Source organism: Gambusia affinis, linkage group LG02 (assembly GCF_019740435.1).
Source record: "Gambusia affinis linkage group LG02, SWU_Gaff_1.0, whole genome shotgun sequence".
Classification (NCBI taxonomy): Eukaryota; Metazoa; Chordata; class Actinopteri; order Cyprinodontiformes; family Poeciliidae; genus Gambusia; species Gambusia affinis.
The window spans coordinates 24,954,727-24,968,890 of record NC_057869.1 but is presented as its reverse complement, the minus strand read 5'-3'; the positions used below and the strand labels follow the sequence as shown (position 1 = coordinate 24,968,890).

Here is a 14,164-nt window from a genome sequence, read left to right as displayed (position 1 = left end):
CTCATGTGAGTTTAAAAACCAGAAAAGCATCACAGAGAAAAAGGCTCCAAATGACTGTAGAGTCAGAAGTCTATGAGAAGACACCAGGCAGCTACTGAGTGAATAATATACTGGACTACTGTTTGTACCATGGGCAGCTGTGCTGCTGCCATGTGAATGTCTAACTAGAGAAAGGGCATGGACGACCATTAACCCCAAATATCTGCCCGACTCTCTCCAAGCAGCTGCACAAAGAGGCAGCGTCACAAAGAAGCAGAGCTTCCTGCAGTATCAACGCTCTGACACTTCAAGTCCCAGCAGCAGTGCCACATTTCAAAAATGACATCGACATGGAATGCAATAATTTAGACCCAATTCAGCCGCGGCCAGGCGTAGCGGTCCAAACTTTTAACAGAGCGTTAACAGTCCGAACGGCTTTATTTCTCTTCTTCCACTCCCTCCAAACGCAGCAGAGGAGCGTTATTTTGCAACTGAAATATTGCTCGTAAAAGGCGCACAAGCTGACAATAACAGCTGACAGTAAGTGCTGACATGTGTACACACTCAATCACTGCTGGCATTTGAAAGGCAGGAAAATGTGCGTCAGGGAGCAGAGGATGGCACGCTACATCTCAGTCATGATAAAACAGCATTTTCAGTCCCACTCTGAACGGCAATAAAAATCAGACACCTGTACTCGTGCCTCAAGGCTTTCTGGAACCAGTTTTAGCACCTTGATAATGTCACAACCAGATTATGGTAATACAAGAAGAACGGTTTCTTGGAGCCGTGTCCCTTTTATTTTGAACATAGAAATAGGAAGTCAAATGTTCTGAGAAAGGCAAAATTGATTTGGCTGAACTTTTCATGACTTCTAGTAAAAGAAACTATCTGGACAAGCTTTGAAATCTACAGAAAACATTGATGCAAAACAGAATACAAAAATATGAGACATTATACTTGACCAGCTGGTCGACATTTACTTCAGTCATTTCACCATATTTTCTTTATCTGGGCTGAACATCTCTCTGTAGATCGCATCGTTTCAGACTCCAAACATTTGAGTACAAAATGACAGAAACTGCAAGCATGCAAGACAGCAAAGAGATAAAGTAGTAGTGAACCTACTTTAATGATCAGCTAGCAAGCTGCTCTAAAAACTCTTCCATGTGGATGTTTTGAGTGAAAGAAGACAACCTCAGCTAAGTTAGCTAGTTTTAGTGTCAGTGAGGTGTGTAACAATATCAGAGAAGGCACAAAAATCTCCAAGGAGTCATTTTTAGAGGATGACATTTACCACGGAGGTATTCCAGCTGTCAAGTATTAAACTTGGAGAAAGATGACGTTGCATAAAGAGAAGGCTCAACATAAAGTAAGTAAACATTAAATAAGTGACTTGCTGTGTTTTAACCTTTGCAGATGTCAACCTATGAATCACGATGGATTTGGAAATGCTGGGAACTGTTGTTATAATGTCAGAATTTACAAACAGATTAGGGCTGAGAGGAAAGGTTTAGAAATATAATCTCAGATTTTATTTCATACCAAATCAGATTTCCATCAACTTCCCCTCTCATTTTTTTCCTTAAAAAGTGATTATAAGTGACAGAAAATATCTAATTTAAAAAAAAAAGGCTTTTATATTAATTCCTTCTATGAGTCGACTGAAATAAAAGCAGAAATAAAAAGAAGAACACACTTGTCAAACAAGATGATGGTTCTTGGGTGAGATGACAGCATTATGAACTGTGAAAATACAAGAGTGCATTGATGGGGGGAAAAATCCAACTTTTCCAAGAATCAAATCTTCAAAAAGAGAAAATTTTATCAATAAAACTGATTTTTTACCCAGGCCTAAGACTGATGCTCATGTTTACAGATAGTACTCACTAATACTGGATTCTCAAGGCCTGGTTAAGATCTAGCTAAATTAAGACCATGGAGAAAGAAAAGAGGATGAAGTCTAAACTAAGCAAATATTTATGCAGACATTACAGTTGTTCAATATTATTAAAATTAAGACGACTACAGAAGGAAGTTTCTTACAGAGCGTGTCAGTTTGATGTTTTACACCTGCTTCGATAAGTAATTATGCTCTGCAGATATTCTATCATAATGAGATGGGTTTATACAAGATCAGAACGATAATAAATTAATAGAGAGTAATACTAAGTTTTTAGAAATTTGGTCAGTTTTATACACATCTATTGACAAAATTTGTGAAAATAAATAAATACAGTGGAAAAATAAACTGGTTTAAGTGCCTGGGTTTGAAACTAACATCATACAGCCACAAAATGGAAATTATGAAGCAGAAATGGATGGGTATAAAATCAGGTTTCAGAGTCGGCAAATGGACAAATTAAGCCAGAGACGATTCAAAATGATTAAAAGCATTTACCACTTAAAAGGTAGCTTTGGTTTACTGAATGGTGATCTGAGCATGGTACTGAGATGCAATGTGTGAATTGAAACCTTTAGGTTGGAAAAAAGGTGACAGTTGCCCACCACTAACCCGCGAATCTACTGATCTACTGGTTCGTGTTTTATGTGCATCAGAGTGTATTTTGGTCTGCAGATGGGCCACTGACTAGCAGAGCAGTCAATGCAGTGCAGTCAATTTAGCATTGTAATACCTCATTGGCAGAGGATGTTTGCTTAGCCTGAGCTTTCATTCGTCACCTCTGAACTCTCTACTTTGAACAAATGGAGTCAGAAACACCTGAAGCTGCAAAATGGTTAGAAAGTACAATTAGCCTGCATCACTAAGGGCAACACCGCATGTTTGCTGAAACATATTTACCTTATTCATACATCCGACGGCCCTGTTCAAACAACTGCTGCCACCGTGACCATCGTGTCATCCATTACAAGGAGATGCACAACACCCTCCTACCCCCCGCCATAAAACGGCAATCCAGCTCTGAGTGGACAGTCATCACACTTTGACCCAGAACACTAAGAAAGCACAAATTTGCTTGCTTTGTCCTCCGACTGTCGCTAGTATAAACAAACTCTTATCCGTCACATCTTCCATCAACCTCCCCCGTTCTAAAGGTCTGCCTGCTCTCAGTTTCTCCGGCGTCAATCTGCTTGTCAAGTTGAGATTCAAAGCCAACAGGTTGCCTCTGAGACGTGGCGTTGGTCCAGTTTGTGTCAACATCCAATCTGGTTTATGAACAAGTTACAGTGATGCGGGATCATTTTAAGTGTGACATATTTTGACACGTGATCCTCCAAGCATTTCTCTCCACTGCCATAAACAGCGAAGCCGAGTTTACGTTCCTCCGGAGAGATTTGGGTCTCTCGCTCTCCAGCAAATACTAACAACCTGAGAACTACTTTATAGGTATAGTTTTAGTAGACAATTTAGACTGTTGGCTGTAAAAATACAGCGAGCTCACAAAAAGAACATCTTGTACTTTTTCCATTGTCGTTTTTCAAGGCTTATTAACTGTTGGTATGATTACAAACCCCTTTTATTAAAAAATGTGTTTTGCCATCAAACTAAATCACAACACAATAGGGAGGGAGAAACTGAAGGCTTACTAGAAACAGACAGCTGCTCAGTTTCAGGTTTTATTGTCGTCCATGTAAATTCCTCATCTTCACAAACCTGCTGTTAGTTGCTGAATGAACTAAAAACACAAGCCCGTTATTTTCAAACCAGTCACTGCAGTCTAAATCACTCACATTAAAGCTACAAGATTGCTGCTCTATCTGTTTAGACAAATGTCCACACTGCAAATGTTTTTATCATGGCCAATAAGCTTCATGGTAATGGCACTGAAGTGAAAAGAAAACATGCACTCCCTGCAGCTACGCAGCGTGATCTGTCCAAATCCATTAGGTTTTTTTTTTCTCCCCCCTCTGAACTGTTGCTTTATTTGCTTGTATAAGGTCTTTACTCCTGAGATTAACTGTTCTTTCTATTGATTTCCCTCAGCTGAGGAACTGCGTGATGCTGTTTATCGCGGCATGACACGAGTTTCTAGTCCAAATGAAGGTTTCTGTTCCATCGCTGTGATAGAATAATGAGGAATAGAAGAAAGAAATGACAACTTCCTGCAGTTTTATTAGATATGAGGTTCATGATGAATGTTTAATATGGACAGAGGGAGGAAGTCAGAGTACCCAGAGACAACATTCTAAGAAACTACTGTGTAGTAGTTAACTACTGAGAAAACTTCACACAGAAGGACTGAAAGTCGGAAGTACCTTTTTGCTTCAAGGGAACGGTGCTACTAACTGTGACATCTTTCTCTTTGGTTTTTAAAGGAATTATCCCTCATTTTGAACAATAAAATTACAGTTTCTCTAAAAAAAAAATATATGGAAAATTAGTTTTCCATTCTTTGTTCCTTATACCATAGATAGACACTTGTGTTTAAAAATGATGCAAGGCTATTCTCATTTATTTTGTCAATGCTTAGATTGTGTCATTGGCAGAGTACGCTAGCATTTTTTTACAATATTTTTACATACAAAACAAAGACAGGAAAACTTTTTAGATACTGATTATAAATGAAGCACTGCAAAGTCTATTCTCATACAGTCCCCCATTGCTCTCTGCTACGCTAAAGCTAGCTTCCCACAACAGAATCTGTCATGAATGCTCATGCTAGTTAGCCTAGCCACCAATGACAGCTGATAGACAATTTTCCTGTAACTTTAAGGTTTTTCTCCGCCATTGGACAAGCGTGATTGACAATGTTAAGAACCGCCCCTTGGTTCTGATTGGTTGTTTCTGGATGGGACCGCTGCATTTCTGCAGATGCCTCTACAACCAGAGGAAGAAGGCATAGGAGCTCAATTTTTTTCACAAATTATCTGTCTCATATTAAACTACCACAACATAGTGGCAGTTTCAATAAACAAGTAAAAAAAAAAAAACAAGTTAATAAATGTTGCTTACAGCAGCTTTGAGCCAATCAGATCCGTTTTACACTCCACTTTTCTTCCCATTGAGCATGGCGTGCAACATTATATTCCACTCTGTGCATATTACCGCACTGCTTCAGGTGACATGCAGCCAGAACATTATAACAGCTTTCTTAACCGAGTTAAGTGTCAGCGAACGTGCTGTGGAAAGAACTTCAGTGCTCTTATCATTGGTGAGTAAGTGTAACACTGATAGAGTTAATTTGATCAACTTCACTGTAGCGTCTGACTAGGTCTCAGCTATCAGCGCATGCCTAATCCTAAATGACTCGAGTTGGTGCTTAGAGCAAAACAAATCCTGATTGGGACGTCTGTGCTACGGATGGAAATATGAAATAAATGACAAAATTACCACTACAGATTTTATCCTACTTTTGTTTGCTTAGTGATGTGAACATTTTTCTTCCTTAGCTAACCCATGTGTGGGCAAAAGCTGCATTGATAAATATAGCTTTTTAGGTAAACTGTTAAGCCACAAAGCATTTGTTTCAACATGTGCTGCTAGTGAGATGAATCCAGACTGATTTCCTAAACACCAACAGATTTTTAATAAAAGCAGACCTTATTTTTCCAGAGGAATTCAAGTTCTAGCTAAACCTCCTTCCTTGCTTTACTCTGCTGCGACTGTGTAATTTGCGGATGTTCTCTAATTTACTCATCAATATCACAAGTGAGGCTGGTGTCATCTGAGAAGCAAGCGTTATTTTTTATTTATTTTTTTAGCCTCTTTGATTCGGCAGATGACAGCGGAGTCTGCGCTATCATTAGGGCGACAGGGACAGATCCTCCCACACGCTGCCACCGTGCTACAGTATTGATGTGCTCTGAGGCATTCCCGCACATCACTTCTTCAAAGCCCTTTTCATGCTGTACACTAAGCTCGACACACACATGCAAAAAAAACAAAACAAAAAAAAAAACATCTTTATAAAAGTGCTGTGACATTTTCCTATCAAATTTGGGAGGACACTAAACTGCTTTCTTTCAACAAACTAAACAGCTTTCTGCAACAATCGTGTAAGTGGAATATTCAATTAATTAAGTGGAGATGAAAAATTACCATATGCGAGTTGCAGGGAAGAAGATAATCAGTGTCAGAATCAAGTGAAGCACGGCTGAGTAATGAGGTCATGTTGCTTATGAGAGGATGAATGAAGACGGTATTGAAAGCAGTGGTGTTTTAGACATGCTGAAGCGATTAACGCGCCAACGACGACAACAATAAAAAGAAAAGAAAAAAAAAATACAACCAACTTGAATTGGCTTTTCTTTCTAAGAACACACACTGCGCGATACTTAAAAACCAAAAGCAAATGAGACAGCGTTTCTGCTGCACTAAACACTGTGCACACAGGCTATAAAAGACAATATCTTTATAGCCAGTGTGGGGGGGAAGAGCTGAATCTAACCTGGGCTCTCATCCCAGGAAAAGATGGATCACCAGTTTTATGGCAAAAGCAGCAACTGTGCAACAAGCACTCAGTGTTCTTTTTTCTGCTGTAACTGGCAATTCACAAATTAGAAATCTAATCAATGCTGCAGAAACGACTGCAGAGTTGCATATTCCTTTACAGCTTCACGGCCGACATACTGTAGGCTGACAAAATGCTAGGCACGGGAAAAAAAACCAACAAAGGATTTAAAACTGCCCCACTCAACAACAGCATGGAATAAGATGTAAAGATTAGCAAAATTAAAAGAACAGTTCTTATTTTTACTTTTCTCTGATGAAGCGCTTGTTTCAAGCTCAAGAGTATACCGTAGTGGGCAGACAATAGGTTGTAAAGACACTAAACTGAACTGCATTTACACTGCAGGTCTGTACCATCACTAACATTTCTGCAACCATTTTTCCTTCAAGTACAGTAGTAGTACTTGTGTACTTGTTCATTACCAATTTTTTCATAGAAAATTTGTCTATTTGCGGATATCTAAAACATTTAAAACATCAGAACACAAATGCAGCTTTGGAAGACGAAATGCTAGGTTAGTTGTTACGTCATTGGCTGGAATTTGCGAAACAGCCAATCCAGAAACAACATGTATTTTCTCTTTTGCTGATTGGCTGTAACCCCAAGAGCGGAGATAAGGAAGACTGCAGGTGCTAGCTCTTGCGGTAGCGCAAAGATGGCTTCTTCTGTATGTTTGAAGTTTGAAATGCTAAAATAGGAAAGTAAAAGCGTCTCAAGAGTTTGTGGATTCTAGCTATTCAAATAATCACGACAAGCAGGTTAAATATATATCAAATGAATAATTTAGATCTTTGCCTGAACTCATATTTACAAAATGTTGTCTGCATTACTTTTAAACAGCTGATATTCTTAAAAGCCTCACAGAAACAACCAACGCAGATTCAACTTTTGCAACAAATTGCATATTGGCATGGCGACCTTAAAGCTATATCAACTGATTGAGAAATTTTCAACCTGTCAGGGCTGATTAGCCTAAAACTCTACCATTCCCAGTCATGGTTAAAATTTTTACTCCATCTCCACCAAACTCAACTGTATTTATTTCGATAAAAATATGCAGTAAAGCAATAAATAGACATTAATTCAGACAAAGACTTCTTGTTTAACACAAAGTTTAACAACTAACATGATAAAAAATGTCGGGTAATAACATTTTTTAGCACCAGACATAAAAAATGGACACTTCCTTTGGACACTAATAAAAAAAATAACTGAAGAAATCAAATATGAATTAGCGGTGAGTAACATTTACCTTCATCCTGAACATTGCATGCTTGTAAAAAAATAATAATAATTAAAAAAAGCCCCGTATATGAACACTAAGTGAATTATGCATCTTGACAGCAATTTTATAAACAAAACAAAGGAAAAAAGGACCAAAGATGAATCAATTCCCTCATTTAAAGCTAAATATTAAAGAGCTATTAACATCACTGACAGTATTTGAAAGTCCATCTAAAGTAGTGTGCACAAGCCAAATCCTTCCTTAGCTTGCCTTTAGTTGGTGTGTGGCCATGAGATGATGGCAGCCTTACAAAGCCAACATAATCCCCCTGTCCTGGACTAATCTAATGCCTCAGACCTCTAAACAAACATGGTTAAACTCCCTTGTTCCACTGTGTTTCTTTTGATATGCAACCCAACGCAGAACAGGTTCTGTACTGCAAAAATCACCGCTGAGCAAGTTGGGGAGGGGAATTCCACATTTGAGAAAATGTATATTTCATGAGCGAAGACTTTTACGCCGACATCTGCAAAGGCAACTGAGAAAAAGGCAGAAAGCCATTATACCATCACTTTTACATTCAGTTCCCAACAGCTTGTTTGTCGCCAACGTTAAACTGTCGAATAAGACGGGGATTTGCTCGAGTCACGCTCGACGCCGAGTGCTAAATTTCTCCTCGCATCTGATGGCTCTGTTAGACTCATAAAGATGTGTCTGGCAAATTACTACAAAAGCAAAGCTCCCTGACACCTTTGTCACAACGAGCACAGATTACTTCTAAAAAAAAATAAATAAATAAAAATAGAAAGAAAAAGATTTCTGCTGAACAGAAATTGAAAAGACAGCTGGACAAAAACAAACCTGCTCTCTTGACACTAGAGAAGGCTGACAAAAATAAAATAAAACCAAGTCTGCTGAGATGAGCCACAGCCAACGGGCAGCATCAGACCTTCTACATGAATGAATTCAATTTTAGGGCAAATCCTCTGGGCCTCATGTTGGGATAGTACCATCTTTCATATTGATTGTAGTATGACAAAAGAGGAGGAATGTGTAATAAATCTGAAGATAAAACACTCTTGTAAGTAGAAAATCAATGACAGACAAGTTGGTAAAGAATGCATACAGATTAACCACTCCTAAAGCTTCTGCAAACAGCTTTAATCATCACAGGTACAACAACTAAATGACACTCGTTCCTGTAAAGCTGTTATGTTGCTCTTCACACTAAAGCAGTTTATTTGGCCAGATGACTCACTGCAATTGATATGCTCTGCACTTTGCATTTGAGGGATCTCAGATTTATCAATTATTTATGCTTTTTATGTTTTTATAGCCGTGTGTGGATCTATACTGAGGTGGCATTTCCTGTATGTCACAGAAAATTGTTTTCTGAACGAGACCCTAACTCTGATCTCTGCAAAAAAGCAAAAGCTAAAACTAAACCGCGGGTCTGGTACTGACTGAATGCTATGCCAAGTTCTGCCAATGTGTTACCAAGACCGGTTAAACGCTCGCCGCACATTAGCTCTGCGTGACACACAGCATGACAGGGTGTGAACAGTTCAATGTGGTGGATTCAATTCTTTTACGTTTTTTTGGTCCAGTAGGACAAGCCAACAGACTAAACATATAGCCGTGTGTAATTATGTTATTAGCCAACAATGCAGCGAGCTCAGTGAGAACAATTAAACTTCTCAGCGTTCTTTTTATTGCTTTGGGAGCTTGTGGATTTATATACACAAACAAGAAACCACTCATTCAAACAGAAAAAAAAATACAACTATAAACCTTGCTTAATCTGTCTTTGCTGTCTCTGGTGTAAAAAGCACCCTATTTAAAACAAACAACGCTAAGCTTGGCGGAGGGGCAAATAAAGCCTGGTAGCCCGCCAGGCTTACAATACACTGAGGGGAAACATGTTCCAATAAGAGGGCTGTCAGCTATTTTGGTTTCATCAGTGAGAGTCAATCATATTTCCATCATTTAACTTGTACAGTGATAATAATAAGGTTTTCAAAAATACAACAAAAGAAATTCAGTCATACGTAAGATTTGACCACTTTTATGATTATCTTCATTATAAATATAATTAAGAAAACGAGATATGGGAGAAATAAGTTGATACAAATTTGTTAGGTAATTACATAGTTAAGATATGTTTTGTTTACGGTTACAAAATGGAAACACGTTGATACAATAAGCATATGGAAAACTAATATCTCAAAAAGGCGAAAAGATAAATTCACCAAGAACCTGTGCAAACAACGGTATACTTAAAAGGAATTTTCTGGAAAAAAAAAACTAATGCAAAGATTAAACTCAACTGCTGTGTTGACCAGACTTTATTGTGTTGTAATCAGGGGCTGGTTATTTAGTTCCTTTCCCATTTTAAACATTTTCAGAATCAGTCATTTCAGCCTAGTATTTTCTCATAAAAGCCTACTGAGCGTGTCAATTCATACTTAAACTAGAGACGGTTTCTTTTGTGTTTTAGCAACCGCTGACCAAGTAATTTGTTATCAACTCTTATCTTATGTGACTTCAATAAACAATGTCTAATAATTAGAGGTCATTTAAACCATTACGCATGCCAAAGGCTATGTACAAAATGGCGGTGTGTGGGTTTGAAATGGGGTAGGAACTGGAACTGAACCTCTACTCCCACAAACAGCACGTTATTATATCCTCTCCAAAAAAGACAAACAGATATCTTATTTGGAAATAAACAGGATCTGAGGTGTTAATTGAGGTGTTATTTAGTCCTGGTTGTTTCATGCCCAACGTTTAGGGGTGTGAACTGAACCCACTTCCTGTGGGACGTTTTGTACCAACCATGTGTCAATTCCTAACCTATAGGGAGACATCTTGTACTGGCTTTGATGACTGCCAATTCAAAATAATGTCCTTCACTCCTCTGCAAGCAAGAAGTAGGAATGTGACACCAATAAACGACCTATACCAGATAGAGTTGGGTTAGACTTATTGTGCTTTAATCAAAAGCCCTAAATGATCAAATTTCAGGGTCAACTAAAGCAGTCCAAAATGGGCATCAGAACAAAACAAAAAACTACCTCCATGCGTCATTACAAGTAAATAAAGCAGTCTGTAAGGTTTGACAATAACAACTGGTAGGTGACAAAACAGAGAAATATAGATATGAAATAGGTGACAACCTGGGTGAAAGGCTAAACTGAACTTTCAGAAGTATATTAAAGCAGCTTATTTAAGTTTTTGATGTGGTCAAGGTGTTATGGTGGTTTAGTTCATGCAGCAGGTCAAAACACTAACACAGTGATTAACTTCCTCTACTCCCAAACACTCAAATCACCAAAAGAAGATTGCCCTAAATGTCCAAATGCATTTGTTTAACCAATAGACACCATTTTGTGGTATTTAAAGTTTCAGTAATAAAGACTTTATTTGAAGACATAACCAATGCCAGAAGGAACCCATGTTCACATTGCTCTTACAGCTGGCCCAGTTAAAGAAAGGAAACATGTGGAGAGAGTATATGAAGCCTTTCATTTTCAGTTTTTCTGTGGGTCCATTCCACTCAGGACCCCCTGGGGTCCCACGGTTCTTACTCTGTTCTGCTAATGTTTCACCACAACAGTGTTTCCACACACGTAAAGGAGCAATAGCAGTGCACTCAAGACATGTGTGTTTCTTTCTTTTTTACAGTTAATAAACGTTATTGTCCCCAGAGGGGGGATAACTGACTGTAGCGTTCCCCCAGCTAAAGAAATGTAGTTAGCAGTTACCCAAATGTAGCAGCTCATCTTAGCTATTTCCAGTACAGCTGAAACCCCAAGAAACAAGCAGAACTGAGTTAGCTTGGCGTAATGAGCTAACTACCGTGAGAGTAAGGTTAGCAGGCTGGCACAGTAACACAATGAGCTCAGAGTGCAGTCAGCCCTGGCTAGCTGCTGCATGCTGTGTTACAGCTAGCCTCCTAACGTTAAATGGCTAACGAGTAGTAGCAATGTTAACAATGACAGAAAAGGATTAAAAATGGGACAAACTTACCGACTTAACTAAACAATCCTATTCCAGACCGCTCTCCGTCCATGGCGGTGTGCGCTCCGTGTAAAGAATAAATCAACGTGCAGGCGGCTGAGTTGCAGTAAAACCTCTAAATACAATCTGGAGCTCTAGTAGAAACCAGTGGCAGCACACTCCCCCAGACACCCAACACAAGAGAGGAGGGGAGGCCAGCGATTCACTGGACTTCTGCCATCACACTTCGAGGCACCGTCCACAGCGAAAACAGCCGAGTCCCAGGCGCATTTTCACCGCTGCCTTCCCGAGCCCCAAGCGAAGCGGTTCGTCGGTTGCAGGCTTCTGCAAATGAATTCCACAGTGAACGGCTTTCCATCCAGGTTAATTCCTCCGTGTTCGTCCGTTTGTGAAAGAGAGCACCGCGTTTGCTTCTTCGTGTGGGAACCGATACAATGTAGTCAAGCAGCAGGCAAGCAGCAGCAGCGGGAGCGACTAGGAAATCCAGGAGAGGAGAGTCGGATTGAACCGTTACACTCTCTCCATGGCTCCTCGGAGCGAAAGGAAAAGGTGGAACTGGATCAACCGGACTGCGATTTGACGAGCCGGTTTTTCAATGGGTTTAGGTCCACCATTTGATCCCAGCAGCAGCAACCATGAGTTGACACACACAGAAGCATTTGTGTGGTGATTTCTGGGGGAGGGAGCAAGGATTTTAGAAGTACTGGGGTCACGAGTTCAAGTTGCCTCAATCCCCAGTTTTGAATTTGTTTCATTCCTCTGACCCACAAGGTCACCAATGTCGTTCACTGTGAAAGTTGTATGTTTTTTTTTCTTTACCCTATGTATTTGGAACAACAATCATAAACATTAGATAAACTGACACAAAACTGACTGACATCACTTGATTAAGCCTATTAAACTAGAGACTGTGCCACTTAAACATTAATGCAGACGAGTCAATTGGTCAGAGGTTAGAATAAATCCATTTTTCCTTGACTGCCACTAATCGGTCAAATTCTGATTTCGATAAATAATCAAAACACTTAACTAGCTATCACATAAATGGATATGTGATGGCTAGTTGGATGCAACGTGGTTTGTTTGCGGATGCATAATAGAGTTAGTCTGTAGCAAGTTATTTTATTATTAGCTGATTATGATGCTGACCTGTTGGCTGTTCTTTCACTCAGTGATTTGTTCATTAAATATTCCTCCAAAAATATAAAACTAGACATTTATACATGCAGGAATATTCTTCAAAAGATTTGGGAGATCATTCAATTCTCAAATTAACACCTGGAACCAAAATAAAGGAAATGGGTGCTACTTGTTGATAAAAGAATATTATGTCTATTTCATACCTATTTGATGAGCAAAATCAATAAAAACAGCCAAAGTATTAATTATTATGCATGTAGTATATCTTTATCAGCTGTAGTTTTTTTTAATAGTACTTTTTTCCATTTTACACCAATAACAGAGTTGTGCATAGAAATTTTAGGGGCGCAGGTGCTCAAGAATATAAAAAAAAAGGTACCTTGTGTGGCACAAGGAACTATCTTAGCATGGGATTTATTACAAGCCACATAGTATACTGTAAAAAAATAAAAATAAAAAAAATCAGAAGGACACATAACTTAAGACATAACATTACAAGCCTTTTTAATATTTAAACTGGCAAAAAGCAAGTAGATTATCGGCAGGTGTTACTGGCGGTGGTATGCACACAGATGATAATGGGGATTTCTTTGCCAGGCTGTTAGGTGTTTTAATTAAAACATTGCACTTGTTGACCTTTTTCATGCAAGTTAAAGCAGCCCATTGGAGTGAAGAACTTATATCAAAATAATAAATTGAGTGTCAGGCTGGAGGGAGGGAAACAACAAGTTCATCATCCTGCTGCTCTCATCAATGGGTCCAAATTAAAAGAAAAAACAAACAAACAAAACAAGGCAAAAGAAAAAAAGATAAGGCAGGTTAGAGATTTTGAAAGTTCTTATGTTTTATTAGAAAGCTTGATGGATGTCATCCCGTTTGATTTGGAGATGAATGACTAGAATAACAGGTGTCTGAAATTCACAATGGAAATCAATGTTAAGGTCAGAACTCGATAAAACAAACTGGACGTGTGTTACAGTCCTTCTCTGAATTTAGCCGTGTTCTCAGTTCCAGTGAAACAAATCTTTTAGCAAACAGCCAAATGGGAGTATGGGCAGGAGGCTGCGGGGGGCACGGGTCATAAAAAATCATGCCAACAATAAGATCCTTCCAGATCTGTCACAGTTGCAGCTCTCATAGCTCTACAGATAACCTTTCATGTTTACGAGCTTCAAACGCTGCAAACGGCTTTAAGTCGTTGTCTTGCTCGGCGCCGGTTTCCCTGGCAACAAGGATATGATAATGTTGCCTTTGACATGACAGAAGAAATCATCTCGCTAACAAACAGAGACAACAGGCGCAGGGAGGGCTCGGGGAGAGGAAGGGGAGGGGGCTGAATTAATGGACTCATTTTCACACAGAGGGAGACACAGCAGCGGCGGCAGCG

The 14,164-nt window shown here is 39.1% G+C and overlaps 1 protein-coding gene across 1 annotated transcript in view; it reads right to left on the bottom strand.

The window, feature by feature from the left end:
- LOC122825136 (zinc finger protein 609-like) overlaps positions 1-12,425 on the bottom strand; it is an 89,214-nt gene extending 76,789 nt beyond the window's left edge. Inside the window, exon 1 of the mRNA XM_044106272.1 lies at positions 11,647-12,425. The gene's annotated coding sequence lies outside the window, so the exon portion shown is untranslated. The remainder of the gene's footprint in view (positions 1-11,646) is intronic.
- Between the last annotated feature and the right edge of the window lie 1,739 nt (positions 12,426-14,164).